The sequence below is a fragment of the Lytechinus variegatus genome, chromosome 11 (genome assembly GCF_018143015.1).
Source record: "Lytechinus variegatus isolate NC3 chromosome 11, Lvar_3.0, whole genome shotgun sequence".
Lineage (NCBI taxonomy): Eukaryota > Metazoa > Echinodermata > Echinoidea > Temnopleuroida > Toxopneustidae > Lytechinus > Lytechinus variegatus.
In genome coordinates, this window is record NC_054750.1 from 23,046,741 (window position 1) to 23,069,882 (window position 23,142).

General features: G+C 36.1%; 1 long non-coding RNA gene across 1 annotated transcript; it reads left to right on the top strand.

Moving 5' to 3' along the window:
* The first annotated feature begins 4,048 nt into the window (after positions 1-4,048).
* Positions 4,049-20,609, top strand: LOC121423815. The gene is made up of 3 exons (XR_005971313.1): positions 4,049-4,356; positions 19,956-20,049; positions 20,470-20,609. It is a non-coding gene; the product is annotated as an uncharacterized LOC121423815 (long non-coding RNA).
* The last annotated feature ends 2,533 nt before the right edge of the window (positions 20,610-23,142 follow it).

Sequence of the window (23,142 nt, forward strand, 5' to 3'; positions counted from 1 at the left end):
TTTCTGTATTTAATATTGGTTCAAGGTCTTTGGTTATAAAAGTTTCTTGCATCAAAACAATATCGTATTTTTGAAAACCTAACCATTTGAATATTTTATCTCGTTTCTTTTTATTTCGTATTCCTCTCACATTGACCGAAATCAAATGTAGAACTTTTGAGTTAATAGCTATGTTATTAGGGTTGAGTATTCCGGTGTTTTTCATTCGTTTCCATCGTTCGTTTCCATCAATTTATCTTCCTGTGTTTGATCTTTCTTTTCTTTCCGCTTCGGAGGTTTTTGTTGGATTTTTTCGGTGTTGGTGTTTCAGGTGAGAAAGGCGATTGAAACTGGTCTGCCTCGCTCGATGTCTCGTCTCCTGAGTCGCATTCATTTGCTACGTCTGTTGTGTTGTATTGCTCATCAGACTGTGACGGTGTGTGTGTACGAAGAAATCCTGTGATGTGTGGTTGACGTTGTTTGCGAGAAGGTGACGATGCGTCAGCTTGTTGTGTATGCCTCTGTGGTGTATGCATTCTCTCCTTCGGGCGAGCCCCATTGGCGGTTGCGGCGTGATCACGTGATGTGGGTCCAGATTTCATGGCGTTCTCACGGGGTTCACGATCGGCTGTGGTGTTACGTAACTCGCTGGGTGTGGCTGTGTTTACGTTTGCTGTGCAAGTGCTGCTTACGTGGCCGGTCTGTTTACAGTTTCTACATTTCACGCTGTTGGTGCATTGTGACGAATGGTGTCCGTTTTCGAGGCATCTTGAGCAAATTGACACTCTCTCAGGTTGTCCAATATGGAAGACTCTGGCTCGATAGATCTGGGGAGGGGTTGGGAGGGTGGGTCTATGAAACACACTCGATCCCCGTTCAGACAGTCAATCAGTTTACCATTCACTCTCAGTTTCTGACGAATTATTTCACCTCTTATTTGACATTTCATGTTTTGTAGTGTTGATTTGATAAGTTCATCTCCTACTGATAGAGGAATGTCCTTTATAAGTACACGAGTCAAGTTCTCATTCTTGGCCTTAGTATAAGGGTTTGTATCATATACTGGGATTGTGGTGTTTCTTATCACTAATCCACTTGATATGAGGCTCACTCTCGCTTCATGACTGTTTACATAAATTCTCCACAGGTTACCAATGCGTTGTACCCCCGTTATAACATGATGATCAATTGAACGAGACAATGCTAGATACAACTCCTCACCTGTAATGTGTGTATCTGTCCTTGGTACGTCCCGTGCCTGTATAAATACGGTTTAGGTCCCTGTGGTGATGTAAACGTGGCAGAGTTGGGAGTTGCCATGTCAGAATACATTGTTTCTCGCGCTAGAAAATCGAAATATCCTTTAGCTGCGAGTTGTTATGCTATATCCAAAAGTATCTCAAAACCACAAAACTCAGTTAAAATATCCAAATTCCGATTAAATCCACAAAGTTAGCTAAAAATTCCGGGAGATATCCGATTCAACGTCGTGACGCTTCACGGACATGCGCATCTGCACCTATAATGATGCTACATCATGAATCATTTGGAATACATCACCAATCCAGGTTTATATATTATCATTAAATTTCCATGTACATGATGTATAGGCCTATATACAGAATTTGGTATTTATACTGTATATATTGTGATGCTAAATGATGAGTAATTTTTATCTAATTACTTTGATGAAACTGGATATAATGCTTATGACCTGAATTCAGAAAGATATCTTTCAAGACAGAGCTTTGGAAATAGTTCTGCAGTTTTACAGGTATCGTTTATCTTTGTAGTTCCATAGTGATCAGATGAATAATATTTAACTTAATGGAAGATGAAAATAAATGAAATTTTGTGGCGTAAACATTTAAACGTTAAAACAAAGGTATTGACAAAGTGTATTTATACATTGAAAATCATAGTTGGTGGTTTAAGGTCTAACGAATATACGTCTGGATGCGTAATTATACACTCTTCATAAAACACTAAATAGTAGCTGTCTTACACTAAAGGTCAAAGAGGTGGCACAAAGTGGAATGTGTAAAGAAGAAAGGTGACTGACCTTTTCTTACTAAAGCATTGGGAAATAAGATCAAAATAAAAAAAAATTGCTTTACACTTGCATGATTCTGGGATTTTTTAAATAACAAATTAAAGATTTCATGGCATCTGTAGGCAACTGTCCCGCCCCATGCAGTCCACTCTGTAAGGGCATGCGATAAATAAGCTTTGTTATTCGTTATGACCATTCAACAATAAAATGTACAACCAGGTGCAGCTGATTATTCTTGACCGGCGCCGATCTAGATTTGGTTAGCAATAGGCCCTTCTTCGTTCATTCTACCGCGCCTATTCAATGGAATCAGGGGACGCTGATCATTCTTGACCGGCGCCGATTTAAATTTGGGTGGCAGCGGATAAGACAAGGCAGCGCCGATTTGTCTTGACCGGCGCCGATTTAAACAAGTAGTGCTGATTTATAACCAGATGGCGCTGATTATCCTTGATTGGCGCCGGTTAAGAACTCAGGCAGCGCCGATTTTTCTCTAGCGGCGCTGATTTATAACCAGATGGCGGCGATTATTCTTGTCTGGCGCCGATTTAGATTTTGGTGGAGCTGATTATTCTTCATCGGCGCCGGTTGAGACTCAGGCAGCGCCGATCTATAACCAGATGGCGCTGATTTTTCTTGACCAGCCCCGATTTAGATAACAGGTGGTGCTGATTATCTTTGATCAGCGCCGGTTAAGACTCTGGCAATGCCAGTTTTTCTTGACTGGCGCAGATTTATAACCAAATAGCGCTGATTATTCTTGATTGGCACCAGTGACATGCAGGTAGCGCACTGCTACCTTCGAAGTTGTTGGGTAAAAGGTAGATAATAGAAAGGGTGAGGAAGATGATATGATTGTGCTCTGCTGGGATAGTCTTTCCTTTACTGCTTCTAATGTGACGACCCTTGCAACCATTCTATTTATTGTAACAAAAAAATTACCACTTAACGATTTTCATTTATGTAAGATATGTTTAAGGATTTATATACAAAACTATTGTTCATTATCTTGATGTCAAGTTTTAGATATGTATTTTCGTGTCCAGAATTTTGTTATGAAAAATGTTGCAAAAACCGATGAACGAAATAAAATAAGATGAAATAATATTAAATCAGTGTATATTTTTTCAAGAAGTGTTTTTTCTTTTCTTTTCTTTCCTTTCCTTTCCTTTCCTTTATATTTATTTTTTCAAGCGGCGCCTTTTATTGCAGGTCCCTTTTGGATCAGGTCAGAATGGATATTAAAATTATATGCTCGCATATTGCACTAGGATATATACGCATCTTTTTTAGGATCAGAAAACATTGCTCAATATGCTTAATTTTTAGGACAAAATACATGAAATTTGGAAAAATCTTAGCTTTGCAGTCGCACTTTTTGATTATGATTATCTCTATGTTATTTTAAACTAATAAGGCTAATACGTATACACACACACATCCGCCCATGTTCAGCAACCCCAGTAAAAAAAATTGTTCCCAGGGGCCTGCACAGGTGTTGAGCTATCCCCAATAAATTGACGCAGGAGTGTATGATCCTCTGTTTACGCTAATGAGCAAGTTTTGCTGAGTAAAGTTTACCTAAGTTTACTTCAGGAGCTGGGAAGGTGTATTTGAGTTTTATCCAAATCATTAAAGTAATTGACTTAGAAGGGTATTATAGTTTATGCCCTTTTCCAGTTATCAGGTAATTAACTACAACCTTCGCATGGATCTATCCACGTAAGATTATTTATTGTTACTGGGGGTGCTGTGACCCCCACTAACAATAGAATAATTCTCCTTTGATAGGTCCATGAACCCTTGCCAATAGTATGCCTATTTACAACCAGTTCTTTGAAGACATTGCATACCCTACAAAGTCACACGTTCTTGTCGTTGATTGGCTGACATTGCGTAACAGTCCTAATAAGTATTCATATACCTGGCGCGTCAAATCCGTGATTAATGCTTGCCATGTTTCTGCTCTTTTGCAGACTGTTTATTGACTTGCAAAACGTCAAATGCTCTGTAGATTCAGTTCTCCATTCGCCTTCAAATAGAATGATTGAAAATACTATCGTTTCACAACACATAGTTTTCTCATGATAATTTTGAGTTAAAAATTATCAACAGGTAATAACCACGGATACAATCGACAGCCCAAATTGTGTACCCGATGATGTAGAGTTGTACATGGTTTCAGTAACTAATATTCGTCGAGTATTCTTTCCTACACTTGAGAAATAAGGACAGCTGCAAGAAGGACAAAAAGACATCCAAGCCGCGTGTCTATTCTATTTCCTTTGGATGACAGCAGAAAAGGCGTAGACAAAAGCAAAATGGTGAGTCAATAAAAAATAAATACTTAACCTGGTCACGCAGTTCATCTTTTTTAATTGGAAGTTGAGTTCTTTTCAGCTAAGGTAGATATTTAGTATATAATCATTGACATACTTGTCTAACTCTAACCCTAATCTAGGCCGCGCAGAGCGCGACAGGGATAGAAATCTTCAGCATATTGATAGTAAATGACCCGCCGGGTTGCATATTAAAAAATTCTACAATTTGTTTCATTTTAAAAGGATTTTATGAATAGCTTTCTGTTGAATCATGAATGAAATTTGAGATTCATTCCCCAATCTCAGATTAGAATAACATGTACCTTAAAAAATTATGATTTTTTTTGCGAGAAAAAATAAGTTACATCAGATTTTAAAATCAAATTCTTAAAAACAAAAAGCAATATTGGGTCTTCAGGGCCATGGGAACGTTTTTTTTACGGTGTACTGGTTTTAAAGAACTCGTATCCTGATTTGCATGGACCTTCAAACGCAGTTTTAATGTCAGATTCCAAAGAGAGGCCAATCAGAAACGCAAAGGCCTAAACTGCAATCGCCATGAAAAGATGATGAAATCCCCAAATTAAAGAAAAAATTATGTCATCATGATTATATTATGGCCTAAAAGAGTATGTTCCTCCAAATTTGAAACCATATTTTATGTGGTATATATTAACGCGTTTTTGCAGCTGAAATGACCAGGAAGTATTCTTTGCAGTGATGTGATGTTTGATTTGCGCCAAAAATAGCTGCAATGAATAAACCCAGACGCCAGTGATTTCATAATCCTACATGAGGTAGTAAACATATTTCTTAAATTAAATTACTGAAAAGATGTTTCGAAATGGATTTAAATACAACCATTGTTAGATTATGACATCATTGACATCTGGATTCATTCATTGCAGTTATGCCTTACTTTGGTGCAAATCAAAACTTCCATCTCTGCAAAGAATACCTCCTGGTCATCAATGCGTTAACACATACCACATATGAAGAGCTCACTTGCAAAAGGGTGAGGTCCATTTTTCATCAAATTATATTTTCATGCCTCAATGTATAGATTTGTAGTAGCTGTATAAGATGATACAAAAAAAGTTGAAATTCCCATCAAAAAGTGAACTGAAATGGCAAAAAATCTCTTTCTTTCAAAAGGGGTTAGGTCTATTTCAGTTGGTTGCAAATGGGGTTAGGTCCACACAGATTTTTCTTGGAAAATAATATCTAAAAAAATATGAAGACTAGTAGATTTCTTTTATACCCAATTTAATGTTCTCATGGTAAAGTATCATAAAATTTAGTTTTGCATAAGAATATTGAAATGTGGGAGAATAAAAAAAACCGATGTTCTTGGAATGGAATTTACCCCTTTTGCAACCAAACTCTTGTGAAGTACTCATTTGTCAAAAAGGTTTAGATTTTTTTCTGTCTCTATACCTCTAAATTTTTAGTCGCTCTGATGATAGTAAAGAAAGTTTGAAATTCAAATGAAAACGTGAATGAAAGTGGCAAAGAAAAATAACTTTTTTAATCTAAAGACATTGGATTCATTTGAGTTTGCTTGCAGCAGGGTGTAGGTCCATAGTGAAAAAAAGTTTAGAAATCTGACTTTGATCGATAATCTTTCCACAATTTTAGTAAATGTCAATGTACAATAAATATCAATAAATAGAACATTTAATTTTCTTTTAAATGATATTCTACATGATGTGATTATCGTTCAACGTGAAGGTGCAGTGCCTTGAAATGTGGGGCAAGGTCAAAATTCAAAAGCTGCAAAATAACACAATATTGGAAGTCACTGTTCTTTTTTCCGAGGTGATGAGTGAGTTTCTCAGCGGTCTCTTTTGTCTTTGGTCGATGATTTCACCTCAGTTTTAGTAAATATCAATGTGTAATTAATATCAATGAACAGATCATTTAATTTTATTTTAAATGATACTGTACATGATGTGATTATGGTTCAAACGGAGGTGCAGTGCCTTGAAATGCGGGGCAAGGTCAAAATTTAGAAGTTGCAAAATTAAACAATATTGAATGTCACTGTTCTTTTTTCAGTGGTAATGAGTGATTTTCTCAGCGGTTTCTTTTAATTAGTCTCATGCACTTTAACATCAACATTAACATGGAATCAAACATACCTCTGCACAAGCAAACACATAACAAACAAACAGGCATGGGTATTTCAAACCACGACTCAAACCATGTTATCTCACAGAACCATCACTACAAAAGCAGGGGCTTGATTTGAATGGATTTTCATCTGTATTGACACAGACAAAATAATCATGTTTTGTATTGACCGTTCATGACAATTTCTGCTCGTTTGACCTAATCCTACACTTTCGAATCTTGTTCCTCTTGTGATGGCATGATCTTAACAAGTACGGCATCATTTTAAAGAAAATTAAATGATCGTTTGAATGATATAAAATATGAATTGTGTAAAGTTGGGAGTTGGGAGAAATTAATGGCAAGATTTCCAAGTCAGATTTCCAAACTTTTTTTAGGGGATTGTATGTACAAAAAAATTGAGACGGGTATATTTCTTTTACATCCCATTTTATGTTTACATGATAGGGTACAACATCAAGACAATTTACTTCTCATAAGAATATTGCAATAAATGAGAATAAAAAAACAACAACATGGTTTTTCTCGGAGATTGTCCGAAGTAGACCTAACTCCTTTTGCAACTAAACTCTTCATATGGGTGATTCCATACGTGTCGTACGGGACATTTAGAGAGCATTTGACAGTTTTTGACAAGAAAAAACGAAAAATATTCCAGTAACTATAGGTGATCATCAAGTACTACCAGAGTGTTAGAAAAACCAAGACTTAACATGACTTGAATTCACATCCTGTATGATATAGATTTAAAATAGTAATGTGTCGTACGGACGCAGAAAAAGTGGCTTTTTTAGAAACCTCAAGTTTGTACTCAAAAGTCTGTGAGTTGGGAAAATAAATTTCATAGAAACTGAACTCAAATTGACACTAAATTACCCAAGAACAAACACATTTATAAAAGAAAGCAAAATAAACATTCATGAATAAATAAAGCAAATTAAAATTTTCGAGAACATTGTGGCGTACGGGACATTCAAAATGTGTCGTACGGGACATCTCTAAATTGAAGCCAAACTTACTTACTTTATGTCACTTTGACTTATTTGGCTGATGATAATGATAATTCTATCAAACTAAGACATTCATTGGGTTAGAAACCGCTATTAGTTGAATATTTCTGTCAATATATCATAAACAAAATAATGTGTCGTACGGGACAATTGTGTGTCGTACAGGACACTTCTCGTACGGGACACTTGTGTGTCGTACGGGACACTTCTGTGTTGTACAGGCACTTGCGTGTTGTACTGGGCAGCCTGAGTAAAAAAAAATGAACTTTTTATCAATCAGAAGGATCATTGCCCCTAAATTTTTCCTTTTTTATGAAAAAATATTTTAATAAGTAGTCATTCAGGACAATATAATTAAGTAACCTCAATATATACAATTGGGAGCAATATGTTATAATTTTTTTCATGATGGGAAATGTACAAGTGTTCACAGCATTTTTACGAGCTGAAAAACTTGAGGTTTTGTGTGAAGTTATATTTTAGAGAATTAATTGATGATTTTCAAACACTATTTAAACAATGAATGAATGAAACTTTGTGAAAATTATGGGGCAACGCTTGGGAATGTTATAATTTTTTTTATATAAAATGTATATCTACATGATATATGTCACAACTGTCACTTGTAATTCCACAATTTTTTTTCTAAAGAAATGCGGTTCTACTTTTTCAAACCCATCTGCATTTAATGAAACCATATGGTTTGTCTTATTTTCCAGATTTTTTTACAACTTGAAAAAAGTAAGGAGTTTCAATACTGTCTATAAAAAAAATTAGTGATCATCAAGGGAAGTCCAAATAGATGATCATGATGATAGATATGTATTTTTTTACATCTTATAATAATTCCACATTAGCATGCAAGAGGAAGTCATCTTCCAGGCTAGGTTGAAATAATTATAAAAGTTTTCTTTTCATGCTCAATGAAAAGAAATTAACCTGCTCTGATCAGTGAAAATCACCAGTTTAGCTGAAGGGATTCACAAAAGAATAAGCCTACATGAAATCAATTAAAATGTTTAGAATCACATTTTTCATGTTCTATGGAGATAAACAAAGGATTTTTTCAGATCACTTTATGTTAAATCAATTAAATGAATTTAAATATGCCTACTATTCATGGTTTCTGAATCCAAATCCTGCAATTAAATGCAATATTATATTGTGTGTCGTACGGGACATGTCCCGTACGACACATCGTGTGTCGTACGGGACAACTTTTAATAGGACAATAATTGAAAAATGAAAGGCAGTAATTAGATCCTTATGGGATAAATCGATCACCCATGGGTCAAACAAAGAGAAACTGATTTTATGAAATTGCAACATCATAAATAAAATTGTAGGAAAAACTTTTGCATTATCATGTGTCGTACGGGACATTGTAAAAAATAGGTTACAAAAAAAAATCAGGGCTGCCCCCATTATGGATCATGATATTGTTGTAGATATTATTTGGAACATCAATGATATATTATTCTATTGACCTGCAATATTTTCAATCTTCTCTTGCTTTGCAAATAATTGTTTCAGGCGGTGTTTGTACTTGACTATTCAATGAGCAAAATTATTGAAAATTCAAAATTCCATTGTTCCCCCCAATTAAAACTATATCTGTCTTCACTTTTGGTTAAAACTCATAATTTTCATAAAATTTAGGTATCATAGTAAAATATTACACTACTTATGACTTATTGAAAGCATGTTGAAATTTATGATATTTTTGAAGTTCTAGTGTGGAATCGCCCATATATGGTATCACATTCTTTGGAAGAACATACTCTTCAGGCCATTATAATAATTGTGCGCTCATGATATATATTTTTTTAAATTGAGGATTTGTGAAATGACAATTTCTTTTAATCACACGGTATACATGATAGTTATGAAATGAAATTAGAGCCTGAAAAATGCTAAGTTACAGTGCGTCCCAGAAAAAAAAACGAAACCGATAGTATTGAAATAAATAGACGATTTATCATAACTTAATCACAAATACAATAGACGAATGACCTTTCAATGTAAAGCTTAAAATCTCTTCTTTCATCTGGTATTACTTAGATTATTTCTCATTCACGCATGAGTGAGCAAAATCAATTTGAAGAAAGGATACCAAAAACTTATTTGGCGGGGGTATCTGAATTTCAAAAAAAAACCATGCCTAAATATTTCAATATCTACTCTTTTATTTGATACCTTAATCACAAAAATGGTCAAGAAGTAAAAAAAGTTATGTTTCCTCGAAACAATGTTTTTATTTCCAAAATTTTGTTAAATAAGCGTGTTTTCACCTGTTTCCCACAGAAGCTATCACTGACTTTTCGGTATCCCCTCTTCGAATTGCTTTTACTCACTCATGCGTGAATGAGAAATGATCTTAGTAATTTTAAATGAAAGAGGAGATTCTAAGCATTACAATGGTAGATCATTTGTCCATTATATTTACGATTAAGTTATGACAAATCATCGATAAATCTCGGTTTCGGTTTTTGTAAGACGCACTGTATAACAAGGTACAATCATTACAACAATCGCTCCTGGAATATTAAGTAGACGTTGATCAAGTAGTTACGATAAAGACGAGTTGCTTGTCGCGAAATATAGGCACTACATGATTACGGAAAAAAATGGAGCCCGAAAAATAATATATGGGTGCTAGACTACTCCAGACGAAAGTCAACACTCTGAGATAGCAAGGCCATAGTCTTGATTTTTTCATCCCGAGATTAAAGGATTGATATATATGAATAACCATGTACACAATTCTATTATGATTAATTTTCATTATGTTCAGATTTATCTTAAAAGATAGAATAAACAATCTTTCTATAATACATAAAAAAATAAGCATAATTTAATCGTTTGCTCTCAACAAAAATAAAAATCCAAAGAGTTACCTCGAAATTTTCGGCTGCTAACTGCTGCCTTCTTCAGCGATGACCAAAGTGACCCGATTTGACCTAGTGACGTACGATATTTGAGAGAGGCGTGAAAGAAGCAATATACATCCGTGCGCTCACACCTTTTCTCAATAGGAACGGAGGGCGATACAAGCTTCCGAGTGTCTACGATCGGTACGTCAGGTCAAATCGGGTCCTTTCGGCCATCGCTGAAAAAGGCAGCAGTTAGCAGCCGAAAATTTCGAGATAACTCTTCGGATTTTATTTGGTTGAGAGCAAACGATTAAATTTTGCTTGTTTTATACAGTGCGTAAAAAAGTTTACACTTAAAAAAAATCCTGTAAAATTATACATTTGTAATATCCGGAAAATATTTCCACATTTTAACATTGGGACAGATCCATTTAAGCAAATAATGACAGAACTGTCGAAAAATATTTTCGCTCGAGTCAGCACCACTTAATTTTAAAAGTTAGTGAAAAATGATTTGCGCAGAACTTTCAAATAGTTATGCGAATAGAAATAGACCTTAATCATGAAGAACATGTAGAATATAGGTAGTAAAATTGATTTGAAGATATCTTTTACCTTTTTTAACATGTTCCCTTGCCCGAAACACTTTGAAGAGTGCATTGCACTCCCCCCTCCCCCCACACACACCGAGGCCATCGTGACGATGTCTGCTTTACACTCAGCTGTGATTTACATGAAATGGTTAAGGCCTGATTTTCATTTCGTTAATCATTGTCAAGCTTTGGAAAGTGTGAAGAAACAAGTATAAACTGAAAATGAAATGTAAACCTACTTCAAATGACAAAAACTTTGTGAAAAATGCTGGACATGTTCAGATTCAGTTTTGTCCTCATATCCAGCTGGCAAAAAAGGGCAAAGGTTGTGCTTACTAAGTATTGAACTTTCAATCTGGGTGGCAAAATTATTAAAAAATGCTTGAATGTATCCTTTCTATTTCAATTGACTTAAGGTGCAAGGGAAATGTATGAGAAATGTTTCGCAGGGTAAGATTTATTTCGCCCTTTCCCCTTGACACAGCATGAAAACGAGCATTTCCGCGCAAACAGATTTCTGCGAGCTTTACAAAAATGGACAGTGCTCACTCAAGTTTACCATTCTGTGAAAACTTTAATTTCATTGGATAGATGAGATCCAAACCCAAGATTATGTGTGAAAATATTACCCACATGATGTATATTTTTTATTTCCAAGGCTTTTTCAAAGTTTAATTTTTTTTATACACACTGTATATCATAAACAGATTTTTATTCCATCTCTTAAGATAAATCTGAACATAAAGAAAATTAATCATAATAGATTTGTGTACATGATTATTCATATAAATCAATCCTTCAGTATCGGGATAAAAAAACAAGACTATGGCCTTGCTATCGCAGAGTGTTGACTTTTGTCTGGAGTAGTCTAGAACCCATATAGTATTTTTCGGGCTCCAATTTTGTAACATATTATCATGTAGGCCTCTCGTCTTCATCATCTGTAAGACGCACCCCGACCCCTCGGGAATGGTGCGTCATGGTAGCGTTATTTACCGACAAATTAGTGACGCGGGGTACCGTCATGGAAACATTGGTCCATCACAGTTTGAGGATTGGGGTGCGTCAATCTCATTCATTTTTGGTGGGTGCATCATGATGCATCAGTGATACAAAAATTAGAATATATTTTATTTATCTTTCGTTATGAACTCCCGTTCTCCAAGAATATAATTGACGAATTATTTCAACAACGTCGGAAAGAAAAATAAAACAGAATTGAAGTTGGTTTTCATATAAGATTAGTTGGTGATGTGTCAGGACATGTTTTAAAATTATTTTGAGGGGCTAGCGAGTTAAAATGTATTTCTTATACATTTTGTTACGACCCCTTTTTATCCGTTCAGAAATATTAAGGACGCGTTTTCTCGTCAATGTTGGAAACGTAAATAAAACAAAATAGAAATTGGAAACATCTTTTTCAACCAACACAGATGAACTTTCATGATCATATAAAACAATTGACAGGATCGACATGCTTACAAATCAACATCAAAATCATTATATGCTACATAAATAAAATCTTATGTGCTGATTGGTTTAAATATCATCATATAACCATAGATATTCTCATTATTTTGAAAGTCCACTTAAGAAAATTTACTATTCCGTGACGTCAATTATAGAATAGTGCATCGACGTCAAGGAATAGCACGTTATCTTCGATGGGCGTTTTATTTTCGGCATCATCGCAAAATAGTGAGAATAGATTCGGTCACATGATGCTATTTAAACCTATTAGCATACATGAATTTTTTTTTAGGGGGGATATCATTCCGGCTATACTCAAATCTTGGTATACTGCTATATCAAATTTTGTTATCATTATCATTGATATTATTATTATCATTATTATCTTTGTCATCATCATCACCGTCATCATTATCATTGTCATCATCGCCATTATCATCAACCCCAGCCTCATTATCATTATCATCGTCATCATTACTGCCTCCCACTACAGACATGACAGAGCTTAAATGAATTGTCCCTCCAAGAAATACATGCATAAATGAACTAGAAAAGTGGGAGCTAGAACCTTCCACTTCCCTGGATGAAGTAAGTTAGTTGATCAGTCAAATGGTTCGTCACTAATCGCGAGAACGAACACGGAATGGGGGAGAAAATCAAGTATCACCACAATTACAATGGTTAGTCATAATATTTGGTGTACACAGTACCGTCTCCATGACAACCTCACGTTGTGTTTTCACACAGTTTATGCATTGGAGTTTTTAAAAATGCATAGATTTATGACATGGTACAAACATTCGCGTCCCCAGGATTTTTCAGGCGGAGGGGTGGGTTGTTCATGCAACTTCATTTATTAAAAGCCCCAGTCACATAAACACGGATCCTCAAGGTAATAAACGGCATGATCCAGGGAGGTCCAGGATGGTTTTTTTCCCTGGAATTAGCGTCTGTTGCACCACAAATTGTCGCCCTTGCACAAATTGTCGCCTGTGCACCATTTTTTTTCCTCGCGACAATTTGTGTTGCACGTGCCGGTCTATAGTTTTTAGCATATTGTCCCAATTTGCGTCGGAGAATATAACCATAACCACAAATTGTCGCCCAATACACAAACTAATGTAGTGTATGTGCGTCCTCGGGCCTGTTGCATAAAACCTTTCACCTGAGAAAACTCTGGTAAAAACTGAAAACTATTAGTTAGTCTGATTTTGGCCATTGACTTTAAAACAGGGAAAAAACTCCGGTAAATACAACCTGAGTTTTCTCAGGTAAACAGTTTTATGCAACGGGCCCCTGGTGTGTGTTTTTTTGTGTGGTAAAGTTGTGTGCGTTGATGTGAGTGTTGTGTTGATATGTGTATGTATGGGGTGTGATGGTGTGTGTGTACAAGTGTGTATTATTTTATAATCATTAGTTAGTATTATCTTATTTATTTATTTATTATTATTATTAATGTATTAATTATCTATTCATTTTTTTTTTTTTGGGGGGGGGGTGTTGCACCCACAAATGTAATAACGCTCACAAATGTAATAACACTTTACCCACAAATGTAATAACGCCCACAAATGTAATAACACTTTACCCACAAATGTAATAATTTTTGATCGCCCACAAATGTAATAATGACTTTACCCACAAATGTAATAAATTTGAAGGGATTTTTGGCGAATCCGTTCTAAACTAAAATCCTATAGACCAATTTCACGGCCGGTTTATGTATTTGGCCCTCTATCGGCGACGCCATTGCTGCGGTGGGCAAGTGCGCTGACCGCGATTGGCTCTGTGTACAAATTCAATGAAAGATTACAGATAAGCTCTGATATTGTGTCATTAACTTCATCATAAATCAATAAAATAAAGCATGGACACCTGGGTAGACGATGTAAGACAATGGCCATATCTGACCGATGAAGGTATGATGAATTTTAGCACTTTGGCTACTTTTTCCCCTTAGTTTTGTCAGTAAAAGTGAGTTTGATGATGACCAAGAATCACTGTAGGTTTTCATCAGGGAGCTCACTTCTTGTTGCTAGTAAATTGTGTTAGAGTAGCGGGAGTGAACGAGACACAGAGTGAGAGAGAGAGAGAGAGGATGAGAGAGGGGAGAGGCGGAGAAAGTATGTGTGAGAGGAGGGGAATAGTGAGAAAGGGGAGGGCTAGTGAGAGAGAGAGAGGGGGGGGGGGGCTAGCGAGAGAGTGTGTGAGAGAGAGGGATAGTGTAATACAGAGAAGGGGATAGTGAGAGGGAGAGAGAGTGAGGGATAGTGTGAGATAGAGAGGGAGAGAGAGAGAGAGAGAGGGACTGATATTTCCATCTAATTTTAACTTAAAGTCCTTTCTGTTGATGTTTTTTATCCGCTGGCGACGCATTCCTTCATCACGGCCTGGAAACCTATGCAGGAGTACGGCTTCACACACAAACAGGCTTCATGAGTCCAAGGCGAGTGAATTTCACATTCACTTTGCTTCCAATCCTGAAGCTTTCTCCAATTGTTGTGGCAATTGAACACAGCACAGCTGCGACCTGAACTTCTCCGATTATCGCTCACTGTGAATCTTACAAGAAATCTGCTCAATTGGTCCAAAATAAAAAAAATCGAACGAATGTACCAAATACCCTATTGACTTGTGTACTATAAAAGTTGATTCGCCCACCGCAGCATGGCGACCAGTCTGCTGCCCTCTCACGTTGTGAAATTGGTCTATAGTAATGCGTTCATATTGCACAAAAGTGCAAAGTCTTTTTTTCAGACCGGGTTGTTTAAAAAATTATAATATAAATCCAAAGTCTTTTTTTCCAGACCCGGTTGTTTCAAAAATTGTGGTATAAATCCAAAGTCTTTTTTCCAGACCCGGTTGTTTCAAAAATTATAATATAAATCCAAAGTCTTTTTTCCAAACCCGGTTGTTTAAAAAATATAATAAAAGTCCAAAGTCTTTTTTTCCAGACCCGGTTGTTTAAAAAATTGTGATATAAGTCCAAAGTCTTTTTTCCAGACCCGGTTGTTTCAAAAATTATAATATAAATCCAAAGTCTTTTTTCCAGACCCGGTTGTTTCAAGAATTTTAATAAGTCCAAAGTCTTTTTCCAGACCCAGTTATTTCAAAATTTATAATATAAGTCCAAACTAAGATACGATAATGATATTCCTGTGGAAAAAATGGGAATCGAGCTTAGTCTTTTATCCAGACCCAGTTAATTAAAACTGGTGGAATTAATGTCTTTGATGTTGTTTCAACTTATACGGTGTATATTGTGAATATATGCACTAAGAGTAAATTGAGAATCAAGCGTAGTCTTTTCTCCAGACCCGGTTACCTGTTATTTAAACATTATGAATAACAGTTTAAAAACAGTATAAAGACCCCATAATCTTATTAATGCTGGATATAGCGTAGTCTTTCAGCCCGACCATTTTTTTCTTCAAAAAAAAAACGCTGATAGTAAGAATTAAAAAAAAACAAAGTCTAAGACCAAACAAACCTTCAACCTAAGAACCTGTTTTAAAACAGGTTTAGAGTGTTGTCTTTATTCCAGACCTAAAACAGTTACGAAAAAAAATCTTCTAACATAAGACCTTATATTCTTATTCTCGTGGAATAACACGAGTTTCAAAACGTACTCTTTCCTCCAGACCCGGCTATTAAAAAAAGTAACTGAAAAACTTCAAATCTAAGACCAAAGTTTCACCCAGTAAAAATATGTCTTTTTTAAAATAATACTACTACCCCTACAAAACACTGTAATAACGCGTGGGTAAAGCAGACATCCTTTCTCCAGACTTGGTTACTATTTGAAAAATAAAATAGTTTTTACAAATATTCTAAAACGAATACCCAATAATCTAATTACTGTGGAACAACATGAAGACCGATTGTCGAAGATCGACTTTCCTCCAGACACAATTATTTCAGGAATAAAAAAATCAATAAAACTCAACCCCCAACAACGAATCTAAGAACCAACAATCCTCCAAATTAAGACCATGCATGTAGAAAAGCACATGTTTAGAGCGTTGTCTTTATTCCAGACCCGGTGATTTAAAAATGATTTAAACAATCCTAAAAACAAAAGACTCATATTTTTATTCTTGTGGAATAACACGAGTATTATGCTTAGTCTTTCGTCTGGACCCGGTTATTTAAAAGATAAAGAAATATTGAAAAAAAATGACAGCTGAGACCAATCTTCAAAATTAAACCCACTTAAAATGCTTGGGCTTAGAGTGTTGTCTTTACCCCTCACCGACGTATATTATAACTTTTGAAACGACCGGGTCTGAAAAAAAAGACTTGGACTTGTACTGTAAGATTTCATTAACCGGGTCTGGAAAAAAGACTTTGAACTTTAGTGCTATATGAACGCATTACTATAGGATATTAGTTTAGAACGAATTCGCCAAAAATCACTTCAAATTTATTACATTTGTGGGTAAAGTCATTATTACATTTGTGGGTAAAGTGCATTATTACATTTGTGGGTAAAGTGTTATTACATTTGTGGGCGATCAAAAATCATTACATTTGTGGGTAAAGTGTTATTACATTTGTGGGTAAAGTGTTATTACATTTGTGGGCGTTATTACATTTGTCGGCGATTATTACATTTGTGGGTGTAACAGGGGGGTAAAGCCACTTAGTCTAGTATTTTGTCTGATCGTCTAATACCATACGCGCTAAACCCATTTGCTCTTGTAACAGTTTGGTCTAACGTCCTCTTTGTTTAATGTATAGAACTTGATCAAATGTAATTGGTCGGGGTTTTTTTTGGTCGAATAGCCAAATGGTCTAATCGCCTTTTCGTCTAAATCCCAAATAAATATTTCCAATCTGTTACAAGAATTAACCAAGTGGTGTTAGACCAATTAGATATTAGACAAAGTAGAAATGAAACTAAATAGAAATTAGACGTAATGGTGAATAGGCAAATTGACAAATAATAAAAAAAGTAAACTGGTTATAGACGAAATGGAATTAGACCATGTATATGATGAGGTTAAACCATGGAAATAAAAGGGCTAACCTGCCATTAGTCAAATGGGTTTTAGACCACCTTGCAATTTATCTTTGGGGAGGCTAATAAAGAAAACGGCAGCAAAGCCTGTGGAAAATTTGGTTGTTATACACATGGTCTAACAACAGTTTGACTAATTCTCCGTTTGTCTAATAACGCATGGGCTTAACCAGTTTGGTCTACTAATAATTTTGTCTAATTTGCAATTTGTCTAATATATCCCTGCTGGAAAGAACACAGTGTCCACAGTGTGTTCACACAGTCGACTCTGTGAAGATGTGATTCACAATGTTAAAACGCTCCAATTTAACAGTGTGAAGATGATTTCATATCGTGGACACCTCCACAGTATGGTTTACTATAGAGTGTTCACTTAGTGATGTTTGATTTCACAGTGCGAATTTACTCGTTCACAATGTGAAGATGTGATTCACAATGTTAAAACGCTCCAATTTAATTAACAGTGTGAAGATGAGTTCACACTGTGGGACACTGTTCTTTCCGGCAGGGATTTGGTATAATTTTCATGTGGTCTAATGACCAATTCTTCTAATGGCCAAATGGTGTAATTGCATTTACAACTTTACATGGCTTATTATTTTGTCTGTTAAGTGCTAAGTGAAATGGGGAGACAATTTGTGGTGTCCCCTACTCTACAAATTGTCGCCTAAATGAGGCGACAATTTGTTCAGGGTGACAATTTGTTGTGTAAAATTTTGCACAAATTGTCGCAGGGAGCAAATGTGGTGCAACAGGGTGGGGGGGGGTGACCAATGATATCATTCCCAGTCACTTTCTATGGCAAAAACAAAATAGTCAAACTGGTAACACGGTAATTGGTAATTGCGTAGATACTGCACATGAACTTTCCCAATTTTCCCCCAACACGGCAGAGCACGGATGATGGCGGATGTTTTGACATCCCCAAATCTACTTCCCGGACGCTCATGGACCTCCAAGGACCTCAAATATGCTCCAGGTGTATAAACGGATTTCTCCCCACATCACCCCGGATCTAACTATGAGGGGCGGTCTTAGAAAAAAATTATCATTCAATAGGGAAACGCAAAGTTGCATGCGAAATGCTTCTTTACCATGTGACTACAAAAAGACGTAATCTAACGGATGGGGGATATTCATTAGTGTAATTACACAAACACAGTGTCCTTTATCGTGTTTGTCATGCTAATATATACATTTCATTTTACCAATAAAATAACTCGGTATTATGTCAACGTATAGCAGGTATTATTCGGATCGTAAATAATTTCAAATTTCAGATTGTCAAAATCAGTCAGACTGCAGGTCCCAAGAAAGTGGCTTCTTTCATCCAAGTGATATTCATGACTTGGAGATGTTTTGCATATTTAATGAGCTTGATGCGGACAAAAACACCTCTTTTCCTTCGGTCATTGCTGCTCTAATTGTGCATCGAATATCATGAATTTGGTACCATTGTAAAGAAGAATTATTCTTTCAAGTCATGGGTTTGGATTAATTCAAAGATTTTGTAATATAGGTTAAAATTTTGATCTAAAATATGCTACAAAATAAATATTTTCACCTGACAAAAGCTGCTATTTTCACACTTTATTTTTATTTGAGCCCAAATGATTTTTATATCATAATAAAGCTCAATATGTATGCTTTGAAATGATATAAGTTTCAAAATGAGAATTTGTTTAATCGGGTCAAGATCACACTTTTCATTTGCCAAGTACATAAAGCAGTTTGAAAATAAGAATACTGCACTCTGATTGGTCAAAGAGACCACATAATGGCAAATTCCAACGGTCCCAGTGCCTGGAATCGTGGGAAGGTCACACTTCCCATGTGGTAATCTCCTCAAATACCCCGCGCCTATTGGTCTGTGAACCTTATCCAGCCAATCAGAACTCTGGATTTAATGCAAGTACAAAATTTCAGAAATCTCGTCTTGTGCCTTGGTGGAAAAAGTGTGATCTTGACCCGATTAAAAGGTGCCGCATATCAAGAGTGGCATAGTGAGAAAGTACAGAATATACAGCTTTATGGTGATATAGATATCATTGAGGCTCAAAATAAAAAGTTTTGCACAATTTGCAAAAGAAAACAGAGGAAGAAAATTCAGTTTTGAGGCACATTTTCTAGCCAGAAATTTACTTATTTAACAAAATATTGTATACAAAAAATCATATGAAAGGGTAACTTTTACTCTATCTGATGCTGCAATAATATTTCTTTTAACTTGAGGTTAAACAGGGAAATTCTTAGAGAAAGAAAATCTCAAATCACGAGATTTTGCAAGGAGGAGGATTCAGCGACGAGATGATTTGGATGAATTTTGCTCATTAGCATAGGGACCTGCGGTCTGACTGAAATCAATTAAGTATGCTCAAAACGAAAGTTCCTAAAAGTACTCCTGGGACAATATCCATTTTTTAATCCTTGAAATGCAACTCGAATGTGATCAAACTCATTAGAAATCGTCCTATTTTCCCCCTCTTAATCGCTCGTTTTCCAGCATATTCGTCATGTTCGTCAAATACACGAGTCTGCTCCTTATGGACGCATCGTATCTCTATCGGCATACATCATGCTTGTGGTAGTATTGACAGGTAAGACAATTTCTCATTTGGTTTTTGTTGTCATAGAAATAATGTTAATGAAAAACGTCACGCAGATATTGTAATTGTTAGAGACTATCTGCATGTATATACCGAGTACGCACTATCATGGCTAGGGTACCTCTTGTTTTAAGCACCTCTAAATATTCATAATTCTTACAAAGAAAATTCTCAAAATAAGAAGAAACAATGGAGATACGGAGAGATAACGGTTAAAAATGGCATTGCAGTATAACGCCACTAACACACGACTTGACAACCTGTCGTTTGACCCTACCCTTAAATTAAAACTTGAATTAATAAGTAAATAAATGAATAAAAAAAGGACAAGGCTTGCATTTACCTTTTTTCTTATTCCACATAATAGTTTCTCTAACCATTTTTAATTGATAACGTCGTGCTCGGATATAGTACCTAAATCACAGACAAAGTGGATCTTGCCACCAGAGCATTCATGCCAGAGTATAACCAGTCCCGATGGAACCGAGATACAACTACTGCCAAAACTCATTGCGAAGCCACCGGTCCCTTATCCGGGGATGAACGAGAGAGACCGGCACTTAATCTGCCGTTTACCAGGTTAGATAATTGACGCCCACAGGTGACAATGAATTGTTGTTGTTCCGTAATGCTATTCCGTCTTCTTCTTCTCCTTCTGTCTGCGTCTTCTTCCACAAAGTCCGTTTCGACTAACACGTAGTTCTTGTTAGCTCTACCCAGGCTCAGTTTTGGTAGACATGTTGTCCAGCAACTAATGTTGTGCACCTACTACTTCACCTTTCAAAATCACTCATGCATGACCATCCAGGCGCCATTTTGTAAATTTCGAGTCCATTTGCATACCATTCCTTCTCCCGTCCTACCTCCCTCATCCTGCATGCTACAGACTTCTAAGAAATTGCTGTAGATCATTCAATAGTTGCTCTTTAATTTAAAGATATGATCTGCTCTTCAAATGCCATCTTCATCCCCTAAATTCAAAAGCGGAGTAATCTTTTCGGAAGCAATCCAATCAAAATCATCGTTAGTTCCCAGTGGGAGCCCTTCTAGCCAATAGGAATGCCCCGTGGTAGGTAGGGGGTATCCCCAATTCTGTTGCTGGCATCGCGCAACTACGCGACAGGGAGCTGTGAAGATTTTAGAGGAGAAGTAGAAAAATAAGGAAAACAAGAGAGGAAAAAAAGGAGAAATTAATATGTAGGGCCTAACTAATTGTAGCATGAAAAAAATAATTTTTACAATTGTCGTAGATGACGAGTGAAACTAATACCACAATCTAATCTAAATGATATGGTTATATGCTTGACATTCAGTCGGCAGTTTATCGGGATATTTGGTACTAAAAGATATGACAAAATTTATGACTGGTACCCCCTGTCATAACTTTTGTCATATCTTCTGCTTGTATAAAAGAATTACGCGCATTAAAGCCGCGTATTTTTGGTGCGCGCTAAAGAGAAGAGACGAAATTTATGACAAATTTTGTGACAAAAGTTATGACATCCACCAGAATACCGATTTTGTCATATCTCCTAGATAAGATAAAATATGGAGATAAGACAATGTTAAGAATACCGCCTCTGATTTTGATAAAGTTTGTTTATTTCTATAAAACTTATTCAGATTTTAATATTTTCAGCCCGGAGTACCCCTTAAAAAACATGCTGCGTATCTGAATAAAACATGCATGCGAGTGTTTAGATTTAGACCTAAAACCTGGGCATTCTAAATACATTCCAAAAAATGCGTAAAATGCAGTCATGTTTTATTGAACATGGTTTAATTTTTTTCTATTTTTATCAATAATTGAGAAATGATTTACTTGCGATTGCACTAATTCACTCTGATGAAACGTAAACTCTGACTTACCATTGGCAGGGCAAAAAAAAAAAGATTGTGAAATTTGATTTTCTATTGTCTGACTTATAATTGTTTACAAAAAAAACACGGGCGGTTAGGCGCGGGCACACTTATCCCACATAAAACCTGGAAGTGCAACCACGCCCATGCCCCTCGCGCGATCACGTTTGTATCCGAGTGTCGGAGCTTGATTGAGTCGCGGTTTTTTAGGAGAGATATACATGTTATTGGAATGTGAAAGAAAGTAGTAATTTGTGATTGTCGGATGTGACAATTATGTACATTTTAACATATTTAAAAAAAGTAATATAGGGGGAAACCTGATTTCGTTGGGGTGCTGCCGATAAATAGGCACCTTTCGCAAACCTCTACAACTCGAGATTAGAGTCGGGTAACTTAAAGTTAACGATTAATCATAGACTCGATTTTCTAGATTGATTGTACATTACAGTCAATACAATCAAACGTACAAAACCGTTCTACAATCAATGCTAAGCTTTGTGTTCCAGGCCCTATAGATCTTGCTTTTCGTGTGCAAACCTCATTCATACGATACCAGCATGCCATGCAATTTGCCTGCCTGAGCTCGCAGCGGGACTGTACCTGTATCATGGCTATGACTCCAGCTGGCTGGAGACATGAAAAATGTAGATTATGACATGGATAAGAAAGTGTGTTTTTTTTTCAAACAAATCGAGTACATATTGAGTAAGGAAGAACATACCGAATTAAGGCTTAGATATAGATCATTACAGTCCATCGAATCGATATTGCATGTAATGTGCATTATTGGTGGATCACTGGCAATTAATTTCATGGGTCAGATCACCTCTCAAGCCGAACCATTTCGCATGCGTTGACATGTACACGGCATGCAACAGGCCATAAACCGTATAAAATTTGCGGGGGTTTTCTTTTGCCTGCTTCTTCTACACAAACGATATGCCTCTAGCACACATTGTAACGGGCAGTATGTTTCACTTTCCGCAGAAACTAGGGGGATTTCCCGTGGGTACACTTCCGTTGATGAGTGGATACCAGGTGCGACTATGGGGTTTCGAAAAGCACCCTAAACAAGGGAATTAAGTCTTTTCCAGATTATGAAAATGCATCTCTTAACAAGTATTTGGGTTGCGACACCCTACAAGTATTGGAAGTATATTCAATTTTTTCAGTATTTTAATCATTGTTTTTCATAACCTTATAACGCTTCATTGGCCTATA